The 26,449-nt window shown below is 36.7% G+C and overlaps 1 long non-coding RNA gene across 2 annotated transcripts; it reads right to left on the bottom strand.

Moving 5' to 3' along the window:
- Positions 1-1,484: 1,484 nt before the first annotated feature.
- On the bottom strand, positions 1,485-25,195 carry LOC125102910 (uncharacterized). Of its 2 annotated transcripts, none has more exons than XR_007128228.1 (3): positions 25,168-25,195; positions 18,433-18,527; positions 1,485-1,575 (listed from the first exon to the last, which is right to left on the bottom strand). It is a non-coding gene; the product is annotated as an uncharacterized LOC125102910 (long non-coding RNA). The 2 variants fall into 2 exon arrangements; XR_007128229.1 differs by having other exon boundaries at positions 18,433-18,524; positions 25,168-25,191.
- Between the last annotated feature and the right edge of the window lie 1,254 nt (positions 25,196-26,449).

The following is a 26,449-nucleotide window of genomic DNA, read 5'->3' as shown; positions in this document are numbered from 1 at the left end:
TCAAATAAGTAAATAAAAATCTTTAAATCTTTAAAAAAAGTAAATAAAACCCTTAAAAAAATTCCTCTAGAGCTTACATTCAAAGGCAGTTTGGTTCAATTCTTGCATTAATTGGCAGTAATTTTAAAGCCTCACTTGTCTTTTTGTAGAGGAGAGAGACTTCCAAGTTTGACCCAAAGTCATATACCAGTGTTGCCATTTAAAAAATGGGCTGTAATCAGCCACCACCTCATATTTATCCTGGGTAATCTCTGCTTTGACAACCGGGGTCAATCACATAGATTTTCTTTTTTAGGGTTTTCTCGGTGAAATTTCCTGTATGTAATTTTTAGCAAAAGGTACCTCTCAAGTTATAGTGATTTTACTCCCAATTATTTGATGATTACAGCATCTCCACCATGTTTATAAGATTTTTCATTAATTTTGATCTTTCCTTGGAGACCATGTTTTAAATTTGCAGCATAAATTTCATTCTCAACAGATCAGGTAGAGTCAGGCTGAATTTCACAAACTGCTATTTCTTCCTTCCTTCCTACATTTTTGTCATTCGTCACCAAATTATGGTTTCCTACATTTGATTAACACTGTAAACACTACCTTTAAGGTTTTTTTCATGGCTATACCATCATAGATAAAATGTATTGATTGTCAGTTAATATTTATTTGGCACTTTTCTTCTAAGAGCTGAAGGGTTGAGGAGCAGGAAATACATATTCAGGAAATATTGCAGGAAATATATATATATATATTTCTTTCTTCTGAGAAGTTTCTTTGGTCATTGATTTTGAAAATCACCTTGCTTTACTATCTTTTTTAAATATATATTTTTTTATTTATTTGAGAGAGTGAGAGGGAGAAACTCCCTGCTGAGCAGAGAGCCTGATGTGGGGCTCAATCCCAGCAACCTGAGAATATGACCTGAGCTGAAGGCAGTTTCTTAACAGGCTGAGCCACCCAGGAACCCCAGGAAATGCTTTTTTTTTTTTAAGATTTAATTATTTTATTTTTAGAGAGAGAGAGAGAGTAGGAGGGTAGGGCAGGGGGAGAGAGAGAGAGAAAGAGAGGGAATCTCAAGCAGACTCCCCGATGAGGACAGAGCTTAATGTGGAGCTCCATCTCATGACCCTGAGATCATGAACCTAAAATCATGACAAGCCAAAATCAAAAGTTGGACGATTAACTGACCGAGCCACACAGCTACCCCAGAAATGTTCATTTTAAGCCATCATACTTACTGAACTTAGCTGGCTATAAATTAGCTGGCTGAATATATCAAATGCATGAAAATATTCAATACTATTGTATATTTCCCTCACAGCAGGAAACAAGCTAACATCTTTGCTAATTACACTGAAGGGTCACCTTGAGTATTAGCCCAGTAGATAGTTTTAAGAATTTTGAGCCCTTGAAAGCATACCTTGTAGTCTAGGTTTGGTGAAGGAGAGTTATTTATCTCTGAAGAATGTACTTACCACCAGTTTTTAGTTTATTCTTATATGAAATCTCTGGTTCATGGCAAAAGATGAGGAAATATAGTACTCTGAGAACTGACTTCAGTTGTAGTTGTTCGGGACACTAGAGCAGAATAAGGACATTTTAGGCAAGAGGATATTGGATAAAGAAAAATGTAAAAAGAGGTTTCATTATAATTCTAGATTTAAAAAAAAATAGAAAAGGAAATAATCAGCATGTTTCCCCTAGTCCATGCTGTGTGTCCCTCTCTAAGCCTGACAAGCCTAGCTTGCAGCACCCATTTGTAGCATCTGTCACTGCCTCTGACTTCCCCTTTGCATCTGGTATTTCAAATAATTTCTTTAAAAGAGCATAAACCATATTCTCTGCAGTTAATGACTATGCAAAAGTGGCTTTCTTTTTTTTTTTAGTTTCTTTAAGTCTTTGCATTTTTTTTCTCTGTGCTAGGTCCTCCAGATAGTAGTTGTTCCAAGAATGTGCTATAAATCAGTCCTCTCATATGTCAAACCTTAAAAAGATAACCATCCGTACTCTGGATGGCCTTGCAGAAGATCTGATTATAATATCTCTTTACTGCTTCACTTTTATTTTTATTAGAAAAGTATTTGTGTATTTCTTCAAAGGGTAAAAAGTCTATATAGAAATAAAAATAGACATTTAATATGATATATAGTGACATTAGGAATAATTTCAGACAGCATCCAACACTAAGAGTATGCATGAAAGAAGGTAGTACAAGGAAATATGTGGAAGTCACGGTAATCTCATCATCTGTCAGAATAGTTTTCTTTGTTTTTGTTTGCTTGTTTGTTTTTCTCTTTAAGGAATTGATAATGGAGGAGAGATAGAAACCAGAGTTTTAAAAAAGAGTTAGCAGTAGGTTAAATAGATATGCAGCTGTATTTGAGTAACTTTTTTTTAAAGAGATTTTATTTATTTATTTGAGAGAGAGAAAGAGAGCACAAGCAAGGGGGAGCAGGAGGCATAGAGAGGGAGAAGCCGGCTCTCTGCTGAGCAGGGAACCCAATGCGGGGCTCAATCCCAGAACCCTGGGATCATAACCTGAACCAAAGGCAGGCGCTTAACTGACTGAGCCACCCAGGTGCCCCTTAAATAAGTTTTTTTTGAACAAAATATGAAAAATTGAGTAAAAAAATTGGGTAGCTGCATGTCCATTATGCAAATTCGAAAGGGACAAATAATTGTTTTGCAGACTATGGATACCTATTCTCAAAGCAAGACAAAGCTTTAGAAAGAATAAAGAATAAATACTGTTTTGCAGTAATAAATCTTCAAGAGAGTTTTCAGCACATATAGGATCTGGAAATGAAATATTATTGGTGTACTATACAGTCCTTTGCTGAAATAGGTTTTTCCTGAAGTCCGAGAAACCCATTGAAGCTAGCTTAAGCAAAGGATGGATATACTACTTAACCACTCACCTATTGGTCACATCCACTTCATTTCCTGCCATCACAAAGGAGAGCTGTAATCAACATCTTTGTACATGTATTCTTTTTTTTTTTTTAAGATTTTATTTATTCATTTGACAGAGAGAGAGAGAGGTCACAAGTAGGCAGAGAGGCAGGCAGAGAGAGAGGAGGAAGCAAGCTCCCTGCCGAGCAGAGAGCTCCATGCGGGGCTCGATCCCAGGACCCTGAGATCATGACCTGAGCTGAAGGCAGAGGCTTAACCCACTGGGCCACCCAGGCGGCCCTGTACATGTATTCTTACACGGGCTATGAAATAGATTCCCAGCAGTGAGACTGTTAAGCTAAAAATACATGTATGTTTGAATTTCAATTTTAATAGATGCAATCAAAATGTTTTCCAAAAGGGCATTAATAATTTACATTTGCAAATATAATTTCCCTGCATCCTCATCAGTAAGTAAGCATTGATATTTTCAAATATTAGTCTTGTATAACAGGATAAAATGAAAGCTACAAAAACCTGCCAGAACTAATAAGTCAATCTATCAAGGTTGTAGAACACAAGGTCAATATACAAAAATAAATTCTCTTTTTACATTAGCAATAAACAAATTGAAAACATACAGATTACAATAGCATAAAAAGCATGAGATGCTTAGGGATACATCTAACAATATATACACAAAATCTGTATCATGACAACTGTAAGACATTGTCCTTAAATTGGTCTATACAGCCAATACAATCCCAGACAAAATATTTACCTGGTGGTAGTGGCCATATTTAAATCATTAAAAGTAATTTATCATAATCAGATTGTATCAAAATGTTAAATCATAGTGCCTAATTTGCTCTAGGAGATTATAGCCAGATATATCATACGAACTAAATTTTTCAAAATACTTAAGCATTTCTCTTAAAAGCAGGGTATTGTATATCCTTTAACAAGAGACAGTTCTGACTTATGCCTTTTGTCTTGACATAATTATTAATAATTTCCTCAGTCACTCTCAAAACTACTTTGATTTTGATATAAATTATGTGATCATCTTACCTAATAGGAACTCAGCAGTTTAATTTTATCACATTAGGCCAAAAAGTTGAATAAAATGTAATACTAATTACCTGCTTTTATGTTAAATTGACACATTCTTGTGTAACATTTTAATTCCCTTGTTTCTCTCTCTCTCTACCTATATATATATACATATACATATGTATATATGTATTTGTTATTTTTCTTGGAAGTTTCTCTGGAGATTGTCAGTAGCATGTAAATTTAAAAACATTGGGTTAAAAAAAAAAGACATTGGGTTAAGAGTGAACTAATTTCAATATTATCAAAAATTTTGCTCAAATATAGCTCCATCCCCCCTTTCCATTGTGCTGTTAGAAGCCTATCAACACAGTTACATGATTGTTTATACAATTGTCTTTTAAATCAAAGAAGAAAGAGAAGAAGAAAAGAGTTACCCCCAAAATGCACGTGTGCCGTCTTTATATTCACTTATATATTTTTTTCCACTGATGGTTTTATTGTTTCATGTTGATTCAAATTACTGTCTGGTGTTCTTTCACTTCAATTTGAAGGCCTGTTTTTAGTGTTTTTAGTATTTTGTTTATTTTGTAGTGCCTCAATTTCTTCATTTTTGAAGGACAGTTTTGCTGGATATAAAATTCTCGGTAGACAGTCATTCCCTTTTAGCACTTTAAATGTGTTATCTCACTGCCTTCTGGATTTCATGAGTTCTGATTAGAAGTCAGAATGTAACTCTTACTGAGGATCCCTTGGACATGGTGAACCACTTTTTTCTCTTGGGCCTTCAAGATTCTTTCTTTATGTTTGTCTTGCAGTAGTTTGACAATGATAAATGACAGTTTACCTAGCTCTTAATCTCTTTGAGTTTATCCCACTTAGTGTTTATTGAGCTTCTTGAATGTGCAAATTAATGTTTTTCATTAAATTAGGAAAGTTTTAAACAGTTACTTCTTCAAATATTCCTTCTGCTCCTTTCTCTGTCTCCTTTCCTTTTGGAACTTCCCTTATACTTATCTTGGTACAACTGATTCCATTATATTTATCTTGGTACAACTGTCTCTGAGGCTGTTTATTTCTCTTCATTCTCTTTTCCTCCATGTTCCTTAAACTAGATAATCTCAATTGACTTATCTTCAAGGATACTGATTCTTTCTTCTGTAGGTTGAAATTTGATACCAAGCCCTTCTAGTGATATTTTCATTTCAGTTATTGTACTTTTCAACGCCATAATTTCTATTTGGTTCATTTTTATAGTTCCTACTAAATTATTGATATTCCGTATTTGATGAGGAACCATTCTCATACTTGCCCTAATTCTTTAGCATGGTTTCCTTTACTTCCTTTTTGTTGTTGTTTTAAAGATTTTATTTATTTATTTGACACAGAGAGAGACAGCAAGAGAGGGGACACAAGCAGGGGGAGTGGGTGAGGTAGAAGCAGTCTTCCATTGAGCAAGGAACCTGACCTGGGGCTCGATCCCAGGACCCTGGGATCAGGACCCAAGCCAAAGGCAGATGCTTAATGACTGAGCCACCCAGGCGCCCTGGTTTCCTTTTAGTTCCTTAATCTGATTTAAAGTCTTTGTCTAAGCCATCTAATGTCTGTGTTTCTTCAGAAACAGTTTTTGTGGACTACTGTTTTTCTGTGAATGAACCATGCTTTCCTGTTTTTTTGTGTGTCTTCTAATTATTTTATATTAGGAATTGGACATTTGAAATAATATACTGTGGCAAACTGTGGAAATCTGGAAGCCCAAGGGTTTGTTGTCACTAATGCTATTTGTTTATTTGGTGGCTTTCCAAACTAATTATATAAAGTCTGTATATTTTTTTGTGTGTGTAACCACTTAAGTCTCTGCTCTGTTAGCCCAGTGCTCAGCTAGTGAGTGATCAGAGATTTCTCTCTCTCTTTTTTTCTTTTTTAAAGATTTTATTTATTCTTTTGAGAGAGAGAGAGACAGAGCACAAACAGGGGGAGAGGCAGAGGGAGAGGGAAAAGCAGATTCCCCGCTGAGCTAGGGAGCCTAACATGGGGCTCGATCCTAGGACCTAGAGATCATGACCAGAGCCAAAGGCAGATGTGTAACCATCTGAACCACCCAGGTGCCCCATTTCTTAAAATGCCTTCAGCTAGTAAATATTCTACCCTTTCCTGAGGGACTGTGTGTGTGTGTATGTTAAGGCATATTTTCAGCTCTTAGGGAGAGAGTTTTTATTACGTAAAAAGGAAATTACTTTTTGTACCATATACCTTTCGTGTCTTAAGTTAAAAGCAATGTAAAAATCCATGAAACATTTTAAATGAACAAAACTCAACAGTGCTTCTCTCTAGTCTACGGATTGCCTTTGTTTCCTAGTTTAAAAAGAAAGGACTGTCTTATGTGCTCAGATATCCTAAGGACCATGTGGCAATGCTTACAAACACCTTCTTTCTACATCAAAATACTTGCTGTTCACAGAAATAAATGTGTCAGGCATACATTAGACTAAGACTGTAAATAATTGAGAAGGCAGGAGTCTTGAGCAGATTGTCTGCTTAAATATCATTGTTAGTACAAAAAGTGTTACAGGGAAACCATGCTTCTGACAATTCTCTGAAATACCACAGTATGCCCTCCAGCATATGGAGTGGCAGCATTTCAGAATGTTTTTTGAAATGTTCTGTTGCATTTGACATCTTTTTATGTATACCCCAAAGCAAATGATTGGACATTTAATGTTCTTTAAATTAATAAAAATTCTGACTCCATAAAGGCTTACTTTCTCTAATATAAGATTAAAAGATTTTAAGGGGAACTCATGGTTAGAATTTGGTGGCATAGCTTCCATGTTTCTTTCTGGACATGTTAGCACACCACTTTTTATGGTAAAACAAAGGCTTTAATGCATGGAAGCCACTGACTTCTGTGGTTCCCTATGTGAGAGACTATGTGAGGAATGACCTGAAAAAATAAGGTATGTTGTAAATACAGGCATTGTATTAAATTACTCTCGATATTTGTGACATGTGTTTCCCATATTTCACATAATTAGTAATAACTAATTTAATTAGCACACATTTTAACTGAATCAAAATTTCATGGCAGGGACATGTGTTCTCAATGGATCCTACAAATGTTTCTGAATCTCACACAAGACTTTGTGCTTTAGGCTGAAAATATCAATAACGATTCAATGAACACCTCACCAAGAAATCAAAATGTTACTTCAAAATCCATTTGTAGAGTAGAGAATATTGAGGGAAGGATCTAGCATCTGTGGAAGAACTTACCTTCTGGTTACACCTTTAAGACTGTTCCCCTATTGAACACTTGCATTCTCTGATTTTCAGCTTGGCAGTAGCAACACCCGGCTGAGTGGCACCACATGCAAGTCAGCTTTTATCAGGTCGTCGTGACAAAGGTTCGTTCTCAGAAACTGGAGGACAGAGCACTTATTTCCTACAGTTCACAAGATACTTTGTCATGTGGAAGTCTAAGAGCTATTCCTCCTGCCTTGTATTTTACGAAGACCTTCATGGAAATGATCTCTGAATCCTGATCTCTGAATTCGATTCAGATCCTGAATCTGAAATGAATCTCTCTCTCTCTGACTTGGCAGAGACCTTGCTAAGAATTAAATGTCGTGCTTGCTCTTCGTTCACCCATCTTCGCCCTTAGGCATTAGGTTACTAAACCCTATTTCCTCCTTCTGGTACCAAAACAAATAAACAAATATGCTTAGCTATTCCTGGATCACAGCAGTGGACACAGCCTAGGCTCACACTGAACATTCTTTCTGTACGTGCTGTCCCAGCCAGGGAGCACCCACTTTCAGGGTCTGAGTCCCAGCTCTGTGAACTTCCTCCTCTGAGCTCCTGGGGCATCAGCACCAGCCAGGCACAGCCCCTCCTCAGAGGCTCTGCTGAGCCCTTCCTGTAGGCCTCTAGGTTCTGATAACTCCCACTTCTTCCTTTTTGCCTTTGGGTGGTAGCCGCTTCCTGGGGTTGCTTATCTCCCTTTCACTTCAGTGGCCCCTTCTTGCTTTCCAGTTCTTTAACACTCATTCAGTCTCTCTGTATATTAATTTGGCATAGTTTCTGTTTTTCTGACTAGACCCTGGTGGTTAACAGTGCAGGGTCGGGGGTGGGAGGCGGTACGGTAAGGCTAACAGGACACAGAAACCTTTGCCTCTGCCAGGGTGACAGACCTTTGCTGAGACACCACCACCAACAAAACAGAAAGCAAACAGGAAGGAGCAAGTCCTTTCTTCAGCTCCAGCATCGCTGCCTCTTTCTAGTATCTCCTATTGGCTGAGCTTAGCCAGGAGTCAGATGGCAAAGGACAGTGTACTTTGCAGTCTCAGCCCCAGCATCACAAAACAGGGTTTTGAGCTGAAATAATGACATAATAATCAGTACACGTAGTTTTGACCATTGCTTTTAAATATTTGTGATCCCAGCTGGACTTCTGATCAATGTTAGGGAGTCAAAGTACATTAGATGTTAGGAAGAGAGGCATTCCACAGTATACACAGAACAACTTATTTTTTTTTTTGTCTTAAGTAAGTATACAGAGATGTACATTGTTATTTCATTACAAACAACTTTCATTTCATTATAAACAACTTTCATTTAGTAAAAAAGAAAAAAAAGAAGGTGAATGTGTGCCTAGACTTTCCAAGATGATTTGATAGTACTATAATCTAAAACGAGGACTCAGAAAGTAGTAAAGTTGGAGTTGTAAAACTTAGTTGTAATAACACATTGTAGAAAGATTTGAGAGGGCATGTGGACTCCAGGCAGCAGGGAGCAAGTTAAAACACTGGAGTCATGAACCAATCATGTTTTTATCTTTGCTTTAAAAAATGCTTTCTATTTTCCTCACCCTATTTATTTTTATTTATTTATTTATAAATATTTTATTTATTTATTTGACAGACAGAGATCACAAGTAGGCAGAGAAGCAGGCAGAGAGAGAGGAGGAAGCAGGCCCCCTGCTGAGCAGAGAGCCCCATGTGGGGTTCAATCCCAGGACTCTGGGATCATGACCTGAGCTGAAGGCAGAGGCTTTAATCCACTGAGCCACCCAGGCACTCTCTCACCCTATTTATTAAATAAACATACCTTTTCATTTATCAATGTTGAATTGCATCTATTCATTCATTTGTTAATTCAGAAAGTATTTATTGAGCACTTACTATAAGCCTGGAAATGTGAAAGGTATTAAGAATATAGTAGCAAACAACAACAAACAAATATGTTTCTTTGTTAAATTTCCATAGATAGACATTAAGTGAGTAATATAATAAAATGGTTGAAATTAATTATAAGGAAAAATTGCAAGGACACCTGCGTGGCTCAGTCAGTTGGACGTCTGCCTTCAGCTCAGGTTGTGATCCCAGGGTCCCGCATCTGGCTTTCTGCTCAGCAGGGAGTCTGCTTCTCCCTCTGCCTGCCACTCCCCCTGCTTGTCCTCTCTTTCTCTGACAAATAAATGAAATCTTTAAAAACAATTGCAAGTTCATAGCTGGTATACCTCACTGAGTCTGTGGAGTTGGAGAAGGTCTCCCTGAAGGAGTGACATTTAGGTTGAAACCTAAAAAAGGAATAGAAGTTAAACAGGTGATGGGGAGTGGAGAGGTGAAGGAGGAACGCAGGATAGCATGAGTGAACTCACACTGGGAAGGAGTCAAGAGCAAGGGGAGTGGGCGTGAGTGTTCCAGGTAGAGAACAGTTGGTATTCAATGACAGTGTTATTTTCTTTAGACTGTATCCTCATAGTTTTATATTACTTTTCTTTTTCCAGTGTGTATCTCCAGTTTCTAATAAAAAGCTCATCATATAGTAAGTTTTAATAAATGCTTGGACAATATATGCACGAATGTGTTTTCCCTTTTCCGAGAGTATAGAACCCCCACTGATTTTTCTGTGACCAAAATGCCAACTACTAGGCACTCTTACCTTTAGGTTTAGGCATTTGGTTTTAGGAAGCCTGATTTAAAGTCCAAAGATCCCACCACCCCCCAGAAGAAATGATGCATTGAGTCATAGTCAGTCAATAATAGAAAATTTTAAAATGATACTAGCATTTGAAAGTTCATAGAGGCACTACAGGTTCAGGACCTCAAAGAGGAAATCAGATATAGTCATATTTTAGCTTTGCCTAAAACACAAATATAAAATATCAATATTATTTGCTTAGTTCTTTAAAATAGAATTAGAAAACATTGCATATATTCATTTAATATTTTTTTTAAGATTTTATTTATTTATTTGACAGAGGTGACAAGTAGGCAGAGAAGCAGGCAGAGAGAGATGGGGGGAAGCAGGCTCCATGCTGAGCAGAGAGCCCGATGTGGGGCTTGATCCCAGGACCTGAGATCATGACCTGAGCTGAAGGCAGAGGCTTAACCCACTGAGCCACCCAGGTGCTCCTCATTTAATGTTTTTATGTTTGCATTTTAAATGAACATAGGAATGGAAAGCTATTAATTAGTCTGTGAATTTTTCTAATAAAATTCTTAAAGATGTGATAAGTGAAATGATATTCCATGAATATAATAATAACAAATAACATATGAGTTCTTTCACAGGTCTATTTAATCAAATTTCTAGCTAAACAAATAAGTACAAATATACAATAACCAACCAAAGAAAAAAAAATATTAAAAAGTGAACCAAAACAGGTGCTTAGTTAAATTCTTAACCTCCTAACTAGAACAAATAACAAGAAGAAAGGAAGAAAGGAAGGGAGGAAGAGAGGGAGGAAGGAAGGAAGGAATAACTTCTATTTCTGCCATCTAGAGTTACAGTAAGATAGTAAGGTCAACTCAAGGTCAAGTAGAAATGAGAAAAGTCAGGTAAAGAGCAATTAATTATCCATCTACAAAGCAAGGATAGAGATCCTAATTTACTATAATTAGAAAAAAATTAAGGCCCTGGGAATACTAGGGTCCCCTGATCAATATATCAAATAATATTCTTGTGTGACTGTATGCGTATGGATTTGGTTTCTGTGGTAGGGAGGGGCTGGTTGAAATAATTAGGAAAATGTAGTTTTTTAGAGCTGGACTTTGCAAACATTAAGAAATTGTTCCTACCATAGAGTTGTTTAAGTAGTTTTCAGAGGAACAGATTCTCATGTGAAATTGGACATAGTTAAAGTGTTCTATTAAAGTATTAAAGAATGCACAGAGAACAACCTTCATTTTCAGTTACAGGCTATTGCACATGGCCAGTATTTCCTACAAGCAAAATCATATTGCATTATATTGACAAATAACAACAACAACAATTGACAACAACAACAAAGACTCTGGAGCAAGAAAATTGGAGAAAATGAGAAATGGTGGGAAGTTAGAACACATTTTCTGCAACTAAAAAATTAGGAGAAAGGTCTTCCTCCCCACTAATACACAAAATTAGATACATTGTTTGAAGCATAGAAGAATTATATTCCCAATTTCAAACATACATTTGAGAATGAGTCAAAACAATATGCATAATCTCCATTTTAGAAAATAATGATAATGGCCAAAGTAAATGAAACCTCTTATAAGATTTACTAATTTTTCAGGCAAGTTGACACTTTGTCTCCTTATACTCATGTAAGAAAGTCTTAAAAAACTTATTAGACAGTATTTTGCCTGCAACTTCAAAAAAAATTTCTTCTTTTCATCTTGTGGTTAATGTTTTCATATTATCAAGACTTTGCATGCTTTTAACACCCACCCAGCCCCATCACAGTATTATTATTATTTATTTTTTTTTTTTGGTTGAGGCCTGAGTGACAAGTACATTGATACAACTGAATCATCCTTCTGCAGGCATGTCCTTGTTATCAGATTGGTTTTCAATTAGATGTATACATTTTAAAAGTGCATCTGCTGAACAAGATTAGTCTTTGCAAGATATGACATTTATCCCAGCAATGGGTAATAGAATTTCATACTTCAGACCATAAAGGAAATTGGATAGTAAGCTGACATATTGTTAAGTAGTTCCTTTCTTTCTGGTTATCAGATTAAACCATCAAAATGAAGCTGAAAGAGCGTTATCATGAAAGTTTATTGGATTAGGGCCAAGTTTCCACCCTCCTGTGATGCCAGGATTTTCCAACAACCAGGCCAAGTTACGTCTTGCCTTAATATAAAAGAGAATTCAGAAAAACCCAACAGCAAGGAGAAGTTGATGTTTTCTTGGATTTCTATGGTGAGTCCAAAAAGCATTCCAAAGAGAATTGTGTAAAATACAAGAAAAGTTAGAAGTTGCTTTCTATCATGTAATTTAAGGGAAGATGCCACATTGCTCTATAAAAGTAATTATATTAAATTTTATTCCCTAGTCATGATGCTCTATAAACATATGTTAATTACATAATAGAAATCCAAAATGTTAGTATTTGGCAAAATGCTGGCAACCTCAATTTAGAGTCTTTTTTGAAGGATATAAAGAGTTTGTGGACTTTAAAAAAAGCTGAGAATCCCATTATACCACATAGTATAATTGTGTGAACAACTCCAGACATGTTTTATTAGCTTTTAAGGAAGTAAAAATGAAGTATGACTTCCCTCAACAGCAGAGGATTTAAGTAGAGAGAATGAAATTATTTGACTTGGAATTTGACCAGGATGTGGGGATATTAGCATACTTTTTTCTTGGAATAGTGTGTAATCTTAAATAAATACAAATGTACAAAGGGCTCAGATTTTACTTACTTTCCAGAAAAGAATTCCCTTTTGCTTAATGGAGAAATAATATAAAAACAAAAACAAAAGCAAAAAAAAGTCTAAATTCTGCAGGTCCTTTGGAAAGTCCTCTCCCTAACCTTCACAAAAACTGACTTCACATCTCCCTTTCCCTCTATCGTTTCCCAACTTCTCAATTTCCTGTCCCTCCCCTGACTATATCTCATTCATTGGCATAAATTATGCAAAAATACCTGGTCAAGGATTTAGCCTGTGTCCTGGTCTTTTCCTACTTAAATTGCTACAATCTCAAAGTCATTGAATGCCTGGCCTATGTTTAGCACTGGGCATGTCTTAATAGTCTTTACCTACACTCTTCTATGGCATCACATCGACCTTCTGATTTGTTTCCTTTCTCTTCTTGTTAATCTGTCAACTTCTGGTTACATTTTGGTGCAAGGTCCCAACCCTTACCCTGAAGGTCAGTGTTATGCCTGGCTAAACCTATTTACTCATCTTGTCTTTTCCCATTTCATATTCCCTTTTCTGCACAATTTTCTAATTGGAAACCTATTACATTCCCAAAACTGAGCTTTTCTTTCAGTCTCTATTTTTTTTTTGCTGAAAATGTTTTCTTGCCTTTGCTTACTATTTAATTAAAAACAGAATCACAGACTAGAGATGCATGAGCTCATAAAAGGATTTGTAGTCCAGTCTTTTCCCAAATGAAGAAATATTCTTAAAATTTTCTCAACAAGTTATTTTCCATAATGTGAAATTCACTGTCTCTGAAGACACGCCATTCTACTATTGAAAAACTTCATTTAAGTTGTCCTTATATACTCAACTGAAACTTTTCCTCTTTATAAATCCCACTCTTCTGGGGCAACACAAAATAAACTGATCTGTAACCTGTAGGCAGTTCTCAACATATTCAATAATAACAGCCACAACTTTCTTCGGTCTCCTTTTTCTAGACTAAATACCTCTAAGCCATTCAAAAAATTTTTTTGTAAAGCACAGTATTCACCCTCTTACAGTTAGTCCCTGAATCACTGTCAGTCTTCATTGGCATCTGTCTATAATCACCCGATTCCCACGTTTCCCTTTCATCAACTTCCCAGAAAGCAAATTTTTCAGTATTAATATTTATTTGACTAACATTTTTTATATTTTACTAATGTTCAAATTTATGCATATTGCTTATAAACAATTTTAGAACAGAGACTATGTTGTTTTTTACATTTCATTTGTATAGCATATATTAGAAGGCAGAGAGAAGTGGGAAAATTTTTCAATTCTAAAATTATTATCCAGATAGATAATTAAGATGAGACATTTCAAACAACTTTTTATATGTGGAAATGAGCACATTATTTGCCATAATCTATAAGCATTTCCTTATAGAATGAGCACTAAGTGTTAAAGCTAGAAACTTGCTCTTATTTTCAGATCTAGTGAAGGACACTATATATATATATTTCTTTCACATTCAAAGATGACAGAGCTGGTATTGCTGTTATTCAAAAATCGTAGAAATGTTAAACTTAGAGGTCATGTAGTAAAACCTGCTTAAAAACAAGCAAACAGGCAATCGAGGGTAGAATGAGTTCTTCCTTAAGTTGCACAGTGACTGTTGATTAGTAACCAGAACAAAGGCTCCTAAATGACAACCAGTTATCCTTTTTTTGTGCCAAATTTCTCCTTAAAAGGAAGCAAAACAAAGGAGTCTTCCTATGCATTTCTTCTTGACAAAGTTTTCTCTAGTCACTGCTTATGTTAATAAATGAAGTCGTGTACTAGGTCCCCTGAGATCCATGCTAAATACTAGGAATCTGCTGACATGAAGGACTCCAGGATTCCATCCTATCACAGCTCAGAATGATCTAGATTCTTTCTCAATCCCCCATTTACCACCTACTCTCCTGTGCCTATACTAAGGCATATTAACTACTTCTAAATATCTCTCTTTCTTAAACATCAGTACATTCCCCAAAATTTCTTTTCCTGAAGTAGAAGCAGCCAGCCAAAGGCAAAATCTCTGTACAGGTTCAGACTTTATCAAGCAAATACCCCTGGGTCCGTGGCTGAGAAGAAGAAAAGGAGGTCAATGTAAAGACTAGTCTGTACTGGGCTCCTTCTGTTAGCCTTGTTGGCCAGATTGTGATTTTTTTAAAAAAAGATTTTATTTATTTATTTGTCAGAGAGAGAGAGAGCAAAGCAGGGGAGTGGTAGGCAGCACAGGCAGAGGGAGAAGAAGGCTCCCTGCTGAGCAAGGAGTCCTGTGCAGGACTTGGTCCCAGGATCCTGAGATCATGAGCTGAGCTGAAGGCAGACGCTTAACCAACTGAGCCACACAGGGTCCCTGTGATTTTTTTTTTTTTAATCATAATTTCAGCATCATTTTCCTCTCAAACTTTTTATTGCTTTTTCTTCTTTATCATTGACTGTCAAGAGGCTGCGACTTACCTATACTTACCTAGACATTAAAACAAAAATACGTACACTAATATACTCTGAGTGTGGGAATGACATTGCCTCACTTTGTCTAGTCTAAAATGCCTGGAGGGGACAAGTAATTCTTAAGAATCTTTTTTTTTTTTTAAGATTTTATTTATTTATTTATTTATCTGTCAGAGAGAGAGAGAGAGAGAGGGAATGAGAGAGAGAGCACAAGCAGGCAGAGGCAGAGAGGGAAGCAGGCTCCCTGGCAAGCAAGGAGCCCCATGCTGGACTCAATCCCAGGATCATGACCTGATTCGAAGGCAGCAGCTTAACCGACTGAGCTACCCAGGCATCCCAATTCTTAAGAATCTTACTGAAGGTTTAAAAATATTCTTACAGAGAATGTTGTGTTTATTGAATTTTATGAAGACTTTCTTCGTGATGCGGTTGGCTGTAGGCTGCTGAGTTTCTTGCCCTCTTTTTCATCCACTCATCAAAAAACGACTTAAGGAACAAACAGTCCTTGTGTGAGTCTGAATCAATTATTAGCACAATCAACATGTAATAACACTGTAGTAGTATTTTTAAGAAAAATCGTGAAGGACCCACATTAACATTACTTGGGAAGAAGACATGTCAAAAGTTTCTTTGTTGAGCTGTGGTTTTTTAAAAAAGCATAAACCTTTGGGAAAAAAAAGCATAAAACTTTGAATAAAGTATTTGTTCCTTAAAACTTTTCAGGCAATTGCTATGTTGGGTAACATGTGAAAGAGTGGAAAGGACACAATTTCATAACATACATTTTCCAGTTGGAAAATCAAGGCCTTGTTACACCAGCCTTCCTGAGTAATTTTAGTGTAAATTATCAACAGAAAGGAATAGAAAGATCTTTTGTGATTTTTCTTGGTATACCTAGGAGGCAGTTTTCAGAATGGTGGCTAATGATAAAAGAAATAAAAAAGGAAAAGAAATCTCACTTATCATTAATTGTGTTTAAAGATTTTTCTTCTTTTTTTTTTTTTTTGAGAGTAGGGAGGGGCAGAAGAAGAGGGAAAAAGAGTCTTAAGCAGACTCCATGCTAAGTGCAGAGCCCTACACTTGGCTTGATCTCATGACCCTGAGATCACTACCTGAGCAGAAACCAACGGTCAGACGCTTAACTGACTATGCCACCCAGGTGCCCTACAACAATTAACATTTTTATAAATTATGAGAGTCCACAGGCACTCTGTGGAGATTTTTTTTTTTTAACTTGGAGATATTTATTGCTGTCTCTGCCTGAAATATTTTTGGGTTGATAATTATTCTGGCTATTTATTGTTACATAACAAATCACTCCAAAACTCATTGGCTTAAACAAAGACATTTATTTTTGTTCATAAATCTGCAATGAGTATAGGATTAGTGAGGACAGATATTCTCTACTTCTTTCAGCATTAGCTAGGGTATTTCCTAGCATTAGCTAGGAAAGCCAGGAACTGGGATCATCTGAAGTCTCAAGGTTGTGGATGCTGGCTGCCATCTGGAACCTCAGCTAAGGCAGGAACACCTATGCTTGGCTTTTTCCATGTGGCTATTTGACTTCTTCACAATATGGTGGCTGGGTTCCAGGGTGAGCATCTCAAGAGGATCAGGAGGAAGACGCATCACCTTTCATGGCTTTGCGTTTGGAGGACACAAATGTTGCTTCCGCTGGTAGTCACAAATCCATCCAGTTTTAAGCAAGGAAATATAGACCCTCCTCTTTCAATGGAGGAGTGCCAGCCTTACATGGTAAGCGAAACAGGTTAGATGTGGAATACTGATGAGGGCATCTTAGAAAACTATAACCCACCACAGTGGTAATGGGTAATCATTAGGACTAGTTGTTACTCAGTGTTCTACTTGAAAAGAACTAATGCTTTTTCTATTTATCTAAATGCAAACATGACTATAAGCCTTCTAGCCCTATCAACGTGGTTATGTATATCTCAACCAAAGTCAAAAGTAACTCTTGCTTATTAAAATCATATCTGAGAATCATGAGTCAGTACATAAGAAAAATTTGAAAAAATAACCGATCACATTGAATGCTTTCCTTAGGAGCCAAAAGTCTTTTAAACGACCTTTGGTCAAGTTACACTAAATTAATCAGTATCAAGGGGCCTCTTATCAGTGTGATTTTTTTCAGAACTGTTAACATTCTATGGGATAGTCTACAAAATCTGTGGTCCTATATATAGGCAGCACTGCTGTGTGACTGCACCATATCCTAATTTTCTAAGAGGACCAATGTCTCCAGCCTTATACACATATTGAAATGAGGGAGAAAGAAAAGCTTCTCTTCTGTTTTCCTCACTTTCCAACTCTCACCTTTGAAGGAATTCTAAAAAGAATGATCTCAAGTAGCTTAAATGGTTTTGATTTATATTATTTTACTCTTTTCTTCTGAGAGTTTTTCCAGATTTAGGTTCCTAAACAATTCATAGACACTGTACCCCATCTACTGCCTTTTCAAAGAAAACAGCATGACAAGGCAAGGAAGGGAAATTCCTCAAACAGGTCACTGTTCTAAATGACTTCTGATGAGAACCTATTTCACCTTTTCAAACCCCACTTTTATGTTTATCCTTTTTTCTCCTTTAAATTTGATTTGCAAATTTTCATTGCTTTGAATTTTCCCTTGGCATTTAAAAATGCTTTGCCCTTTGATTTGTTATTTGTATTCTATTGGTGCCTTGGAGCATTTATCTCTTTCCCATGGCAAAGGAACAGTGTGTATCTCTAAGTTAAACAAATACAGGCAGCATTCAAGATGATACACAGCAATGGACAGTGTATAGATCTTAAATGGAGTTTTGTGTACACTAACAGTGTATGTCTAGCAAGCTTGGATTTAAACCAGGATATACAAATCCACATTTCATCTTTTCACTGAAATACTCCCACCCAACATTTTTCTTACTCAGCTTTCTTCAACCCTTCAATCCAAACAAATACATTTTCCTTGGTCTTCCTTTTTCCAACAACACAACAATCAAGCACCTCTTCCTTTCTTTTTTTTTTTTTTCCTGGTATCTTCCCCACTACCTCTGCATTATTCCTTGTATAAGAAACTATAGACTTTTAAACTGCAGCTTCTGACTAATGCTTGAAGAAGAGGAATAAAATGGAGGGAGCTGCCATGTTATTTCAGATTATTTATCTGTGACTTATCTTTTTTTTTTTTAAGATTTTATTTATTTATTTGAGAGAGAGAAAAAACAAGCAGGAGGAGGAGCAGGGGGGAAGGGAGAGGAACAAGCAGACTCCATGCAACACACAGAGTTCAAAATGGAGCTTCCTCTCCTGACCCTGAAACCATGACCTGAGTCAAAACCAAGAGTCAAACACTTACTTGACTGAACCACCCAGGCGCCCCTCTGGGATGTTTCTTATCAAAGTAGATTCAGCCTTGGTGGAGTCTATACTTCATTTAATTTGGGGGTCCTTCTTGAAAAAAAGAAATATGAAATTATTAAAAAATTATTTCAAAAAGTATGTATTTAGTGTTCAGTGTTCAGATTTAATAAACCATTGAAATAAACCAGATTGAAAAAGAGAATCTCAAAAAATTATAAATTCATTTTAAAAGCTGACAAATATCACAAATATAATAAAAATCCATAAAAATAACATATTTAGGAACTCATTGTCTATCACACTTCTGTGATACTTTTTCCTACATTTTTTGCTTGCCTGTAATTTGATCTCTTCTTTCCGTGACAATGATTTTGTAATATTTTCTGTAGAAGGAATAGAAAGGTGATTCAAGCAGCATAAGCTGACTGAAATTTCCTTTCTGGTTTTTTCATTGTTGAAGATCTAGAAAAGTTTCTTTCAGTTTCACAATGCATAATGGTAGTGTCATATAATGTTACGTGACCCTGGTAATGTCACGTAAGTTTTAGGACTGACTAAAATGCACTTCAGTGCACTTTGTGACTTATTGACTAATCGCCAATATCCTTTGAAGTGATGATACAATTAATTACCTTGTTGATGTCCTCCTCATAAAGTAGAGGTAAGTGTGAACAAAAGAAATATGTTTCGCTAAACTCAAGGAAAGCTATCTCCATCTCAACTTTCCCTAGGCAGGATCTAAAAATGTATGTGGCCACATCATTGACGTCCAACATGAGAGGAATTATTTTGGAAGAAAGTTGAAGCGCAGGGTCATTGAGATCTTTACCATGCATGAGAGTACACTTTAGTTTCGAAATTTCACACAACCCAATGACTGTGTGAACAAGCTCGTATGGCGCCTCCCAAGGTCTCTGCGGGCAGGGTGGGGGGAGTGGGGGGAGTTCATGGAAGTGAGGGCTTCTGAAGCTTCATCTTCTTAGTTTTATGGTAAACCCATATCAGTTCCACTTCTGATATTTGTAGAATTTTTTCAGTATGTATTTTTAAAAGCCTATTAGGTGCCCATTATCATGGAATACAGATATGAATATATAGTTTGGGTGAGTTCAGATTTCTTAAAAACCTAGTTTAAATTTTGATTTGTTGGTATTTTCAGCGTGCTTTCAACATGTGTCTTTCAAATGCATGGATAATTCATGGTAGAATTCCACAGGTCTAATTAAAGGTGTCACCCTCGTCATAAGGCAGTGAAATTCATGTATTAACTATCAAAGAAAAGTACAAAATAATTTTGTATAAAATGTGTTTAAATACTAAGTGAATGATCATTGTGCAATGAATTTATATAGGAAAAGAGTCTTGGAGTTGTCCTAAAAGAAGTGACAGGCATGGAATGAAGAAAAGGATAAGATTGATGGGAAATCAAAGAATCAAAGAAAATACTACAGAGGTAAGTTTCTCAGGCCCTTTATGATGCATTTAGGAAATTGGGGTCCTCAGGAATCAAGTTACTTGCCCAAGAGTCTATCAGTACTAGAGAATGAACAAGTTCCAGCAGCAGTGTGTTACCGTGTGTTTTTAAGTGTCTCTAATGTGGTTTATTAAATCTGAACACTAGCTAAACCAGTGAGGCTAATTCTATAGAAAACCAGTGGATGGAAGGCAGGTAAAGGAACTATTTTTTTGAGGTATACTTGACATACGGTATCACAGTTGACCCTTGAACAATGTGGCAGTTAGGGATGCTGACACCCCACACAACTGAAAATCTGTGTATAATTTTTGACTTCCCCAAAACTTAACTACTAATAGCCTATTGTTGACTGGAAGCCATGCCAATAACATAAACAGTTGGTTAATATATTTGTGTGTTTATGTGTATTAGATACTGTATGCTTACCATAAAGTAAGCTAAATAAAAGAAAACATTATTAAAAATTATAAGAAAAATACATTTATAGTGCTATATTGTATTTATTTTAAAAAGTCCCCATTTAAGTGGGCCCATGCAGTTCAAACTTGTGCTCTTCAAGGGTCAATTGTATATTATTTTCAGGTATACAATATAATTATTCAGTATTTGTGTATATTGTAAAATGATCACCACAAAAAATCTGATTAACATCTTTCACTACATAGTTACAAATTCTTTTTCTTGTGATGGGAACTTTTAATATTTATTCTCTTAGCAACTTTCAAAAATGCAATACAGAATTATTGACTATAGTCACTACAGATTATAATTATGGACTGATATATTTTATAACTGGAAGTTTGTACATTTTGACTGCTGTCACTCATTCAGTTCTACTTAGTTCCCTTCACCAGTCTGTTCTCTGTGTCCATGAACTTGGTTTTTTTTTTTTTTTAAGATTTTATTTTATTTGACAGAGAGAGATCACAAGTAGGCAGAGGCAGGCAGAGAGAAAGAAGGAAGCAGGCTCCCTGCTGAGCAGAGAGCCCGATGCGATGCGGGGCTCGATCCCAGGACCCTGAGAAAATGACCTGAGCTGAAGGCAGAGGCTTACCCCACTGAGCCACCCAGGCGCCCCTGAACGTGGTTGTTTTTTATTTTTGTTTTTATTGTAATAATTCTACATGTAAATGAGATCATACAGTATTTGTCTTTCTCTGACTTATTTCACTTAGCAGAATGCCCTCAAGTTCCATCCATGTTGCCATAAATGGCAAGACTTTATTCTTTTTTGTGGTTGAGTAATATTCTGTTGTATATTTTTAAACCATTTTTAAACCACATTTTAAACCACATTTTTAAACCATTCATCCACTAATACACGTTTAGGTTGCTGCAATGTTTTGGCTATTGTAAATAATGCTGCAATGAACATGGGATTGCATGTGTCTGAGTTAGTATTTTCATTTCTTTGGATAAATACCCAGAAGTGGAATTGCTGGATCATATAGTAATTCCATTTTAAGATTTTTGAGGAAACTCCATGCTGTTTTCCAGTTTACCTTCCTGCCAACAGTGCAGCATTCTCAACATTCTCAATAATACTCATTATGTCTTGTCTTTTTATAATAGCCATTCGAACAGGTGTGAGGTGATACCTCATTGTGCTGTTAATTTGCATTTCCCTGCTGATTAGTGATATTGAATGGGTTTTCATGTACCACCTGTAGTTCTTGTTTGGAAAAATGTCTAAGCAGATCCTCTGCCTATTTTTAATCTTTTTTTTTTTTTTTTGGCTACTGAGTTATATGAATTCTTTGTATATTTTGGATATTAATTCATTATAAGATACAGGTACCCCCACTTTTTGAAAGTTCTCATTATGCCACTTTTCGTATGAGGGACCTGGATTAGTACTTGTTTCATTAACTGAAAGAAATCAGAAACGAATTTTTGTTTTCATGAAAAAAGGTGAAAAGCGAAAAAGGTGTCCATCATTTGTTTTGCAGCGAGCCACTAGGGGGGCAGAGGGCACCCCTGGCAGCGAGAGTGGCACCACCAAGCTGCTACCCCAGGAACTACACTCAGCATCTTAGTCCAAGCCGCCATAGCTTTGAACTATGTGAACATCTGTACTTCATCTTAATTTATGTTGTGCATCCATTAGCAAGATGTGTCGTAAGGTATCAGAAAAGCTTAAGAGAGGGTTTTTAGGGTCTAAACATTTTCAAAAGTTTTTCTGTATAAATTAATGACATTTTGGTTTACGAAAGCTTTCATAAGAACATTTTCTACTTCCGGATAGCGGAGGAATACAGTATATAGTTTGTCACTATTTTCTCCCATTTGGTTGGCTGCCTTTTCGTTTTGTTGATGGTTTCCCTTGCTGCGCAGAGGCTTTTCAGTTTCATGTGGTCCCCCTTTAAAAATTTTGCTTATGTTGCCTTTCCTTTTGGTATTAAATACAAAATCATCACCAAGGCTAATATCAAGGAGCTTAATGACTATGTTTTCTTTTAGGTAAACAGGGCTTTTCAAGACATATTGCGATGCCTAAAATATGGCAGGTGTTAAATAAACATTAGCTATCTTTATCTCACTGATGATTAAAACACTAATTCTATCACATAACAAAAACACATTTAATTGGGAATATCCTCTAAATATCTCCAACTTTCTAACCGTATGGCCTCATGTGTTCTTTCAGGCTCTGCTCCTATACATTGCTACTTTAAACATTAGTAATCTACACTGAATCTTTCACATGACAACAAGTTTGGGAGAACAATGAACATAACACAATTTAAAACTGGAAATCTATGTTCAAAATGGTTGTTCCCTTCAACCTGTGTAGGAGCCATTATGTTAGAGATTTCCAGGTGGATTGGATAAATTCAGGAATACTGAGAACTGAGCTTTGATCTTTTTTTTTTTAAGATAATTGGGAGAAGCTTTAAGTTCCTCAAGAAAGCTTCTTAGACATGGTGTGGAATCCAATGCTGAAGGTTGAGTAGGGGATGGTGCAGTATTACCTTGACAGAGACGGAGAGCTATGACTGAGGACAGACCTACTGAGTCTCACTTGCTGCAGCACAGAGCTGAGAAAACATCTGAAACTCATTAGCCCTGCCAAGGAACCGGAAAGTGCTAAAAGTTGTGATGGACCAACACAACTGTACTAAAGATGGGAAGGCCTCGTGGGGGTCTTACCATTGGAGGCAGTGGTAAAGTTCAAGACCATCAGTGGTAGATGTCACCACCAAGGCACAAAACCAGACCATCCCCATCTCCCATCTCAGTGGGGACCAACATTGCATTCAAGGGCCAGATGGCCTCTGTCCCACTTTAGGGGTAGAGTGGGGCCCAAGGAGAATTGCTGGAGTGCATTCTGTGTGTCAGGAGCTGTTTAGGTGCTTTGTGGAATTGAGACGTTCAAATCCTTGTTGCTATTCAAGGCAGTTCAGTTTTTATTCACCATTTTGCAGTATGGTAGCTAAGGCATCAGAAAATGAGCAATTGGGGGTGCCTGGTTGGCTCGGATAGTTAGGCCTCTGCCTTCAGCTCTGGTCATGATCCCAGGGTCCTGGGACTGAGTCTCATGTCGGGTTCCCTGCTTGGCTGGGAAGGAGTCTGCTTTTCCCTCTCTCCCTGCCTCTCCCCCGCTTGTACTTTCTCTCTCTCTCTCAAATGAATAAATAAAATCTTTCAAGAAAAGAAAAAAAAAAAAAGAAAAGAAAATGGGCAATTGACCCACCATTGCAGAGTTGGTAAATGGTAGAACAAGGCATTTTTTTTTTTTGCCCTGGTGGCTCATAATTACTATAGTAAGCTACGAAGGTACAAAAGGTTCTCACTGCACCATTTCACAAGAGGATGACTGAATATTTATCGAAAACAGATAGAATTTCACTAAAAGAGACTCATTTTTTTAAAATAACAGCTTTATTGATATATAATTAACGTATATAATTCACACTTTAAAATGTATAATTTAAAAAGTGGTTTTCATATATTTTCAGAGTTGTATAACTATCACCACATAAATTTAGAACATTTCTCCCACTCCCAGAAGAACCCCCCACTGCCTGTTAGCAGTTGCTCCTCACCTGCCCCCTGCTTCCTTAGCCCCAGGCAACCGCTAATCTCCTTTCTATCTTTACAGATTTGCCAAGCTGGCATTTCATATACACGCAATATATGGGTTTTTGTTTTCGTTTATTTGTTTGTTTGTTTTTGTGACTGGCTTGTTTTAGTTAATGTAATGTTTTCAAGATTCATCCATGTCATAGCATATTATCAGTATTTCACTCCTTTTTATTGTCAAATCATGTTCCATTTCATGGATATAGCACATTTTATATATCCATTTATCAGGTAAAGCACATTTCAGTTGGTCCTAGCTTTTGACTATCAAAAGGTAGATAATGCTGCTATGAACATTTGTGTACAAATGTTTGTGTGAACATGTTTCATTTCTTTGGGGTTATTAAGAGACTCTTAGAGTCTAGAAATTTCTACTCACAGCCTCTTTCCATATTACCCACTCTCTCATTCCTTGCAAACAGTTTCTTCAGCACCCTATTGATACTGAGGTCTAAAGAGTCATGAAATTCTTCTCCCTTACAAATATGTTTTTCCTATTATAGATTTATTCAACAATCACTCAACAAAATATATTTTATTTATTCCAGCCTTATACTAGCCACTATTTTGCATGCTGAAGATACATGATAAACTGGAATGTCCTGCTTTAAGAAATTTATATCTGGTTAGGGAGGGGGAGAGGGTTAGAAGCAAACATAGACAATTAGAATATTATTAATGTTTTAGAGCCGAGACAAATAAAGGGCACAGAGTAGGGGTGCTTATTCTGTGAGAGCTAAGGAAGGCGTCACAGAATGTATGATGTTATTGAAGATCCCCCTGGGCAATATGCAAAGGAACAGAGTGTGCAAATGTCCTACAGCAGGAAAAGCATGGCTGGACTCAAAACCCTAACAGCAGGAACTGTGGCCTAGAGTACCTCGGTAAGAGGGTGGAGTGGTGACAGGTGAGGTGGAAACCCAGGCAGCAGTGAAATCACAGTATCTTTCTAAGGATCTGGACCTATTTTGTAAGTAATGTGGCTCCAATGATTTTCAAGTCTAAGATTTTTAAACTGGAGAATTAACTATTACTAGGACATTTAAAACAACATGAACTTCAGAAAAAAACGAATCTTATAAAGAAGTCCTGAACTGCATTTATTATTATATTTCATGATAAAGTGCTTGACAACCAGAGGGCCCAGGATTGGTGATTAGAAGAACCTACCTTTGGAAGAAGGAGGTTTTCTCCATTTTTTTTTTTTAAGAAAATTTTTATTTATTTATTTGACAGACAGAGATCACAAGTAGGCAGAGAGGCAGGCAGAGAGAGAGGAGGAAGCAGGCTCTCCACCGAGCAGAGAGCCCGATGCGGGGCTCGATCCCAGGACCCTGGGATCATGACCTGGGCCGAAGGCAGAGGCTTTAACCCACTGAGCCACCCAGGCGCCCCACCAGGCATTATTGTTTTGCTGGTACTCCCTGGTTAGTAGTTCATATCTAAATGTAGAGCTCTAAAAAATAAATAAATAAATAAATAAATAAATAAATAAATGTAAAGTTCTTTGACTTCTATTTTGTTTTTGTCAGGAATTATTCTGCCTTATGAAGTTCATGACCCTACCATTGCCTTTCCAAGGTTTTGATATGTTCTGCACTAAGCTCCATAATACCACAGAGAAATTAAAAACCAACCACTGACTCTTCTTTGAAGATCTGTTTCAGCTTCTCTAAATACCTTCTTGTTTGTTTAGTTATGCTGTGAATGCTTCTGTCAAACATAGAATCCCTGAATGGCCTCAAGCCCTTTGAGGGAAAATCTTTGTCCTGGTGATGTGCCTATTCACTGGATCCTGCCAATTTTCACTGAACTAAATTTATGCCTTAAAAATAAAAGAAGAAAAATGAAGAAAGAAAAAAATAATATGTGAGGGAATCTAGGGGAAACTCCATAAAGGAGGGTAAGAATATCATTAGGTCAGACAGAAGGATCTAGAATTAATTTAGAAGGTCAGGGGGAGGGGGCACATGGATGGCTCAGTTGGTTGAGCGACTGCCTTCAGCTCAGGTCATGATCCTGGAGTCCCCGGATCGAGTCCAGCATTGGGCTCCCTGCTCGGCAGGGAGTCTGCTTCTCTAGCTGACCTCTCTCCTCTCATGTTCTCTCTCTCATTCTCTCTTTCTCTCAAATAAGTAAATAAAATCTTAAAAAAAAAAAGGTCAGGAGGAAAATCAAATAATATCTTTATAGATACTACAGATATTTGGTAAGAACAACCAAGATGAATAGATTTATGTTATTAATTTATAATCACAGTCACAGAACTACAAAGGACCCCAAAGGGATCCTTTTAGATATCAAAGTCATTTTATACTTTGTAGTATAGGCCACATTTTCCTAGGCATTTAATTCGAAAACTCCAGAACTTTTCTTATATACTGTGTTTAATGTCACAGTTACAACCATTCCCCTACCCCTTTTCTTTCCTAATGATTATGACCAATTCCTT

This window comes from Lutra lutra, chromosome 6, assembly GCF_902655055.1.
Source record: "Lutra lutra chromosome 6, mLutLut1.2, whole genome shotgun sequence".
Taxonomy (NCBI): Eukaryota; Metazoa; Chordata; class Mammalia; order Carnivora; family Mustelidae; genus Lutra; species Lutra lutra.
The sequence above is the reverse complement of the archived record's forward strand: the minus strand, read 5'-3'. Positions and strand labels throughout refer to the sequence as shown.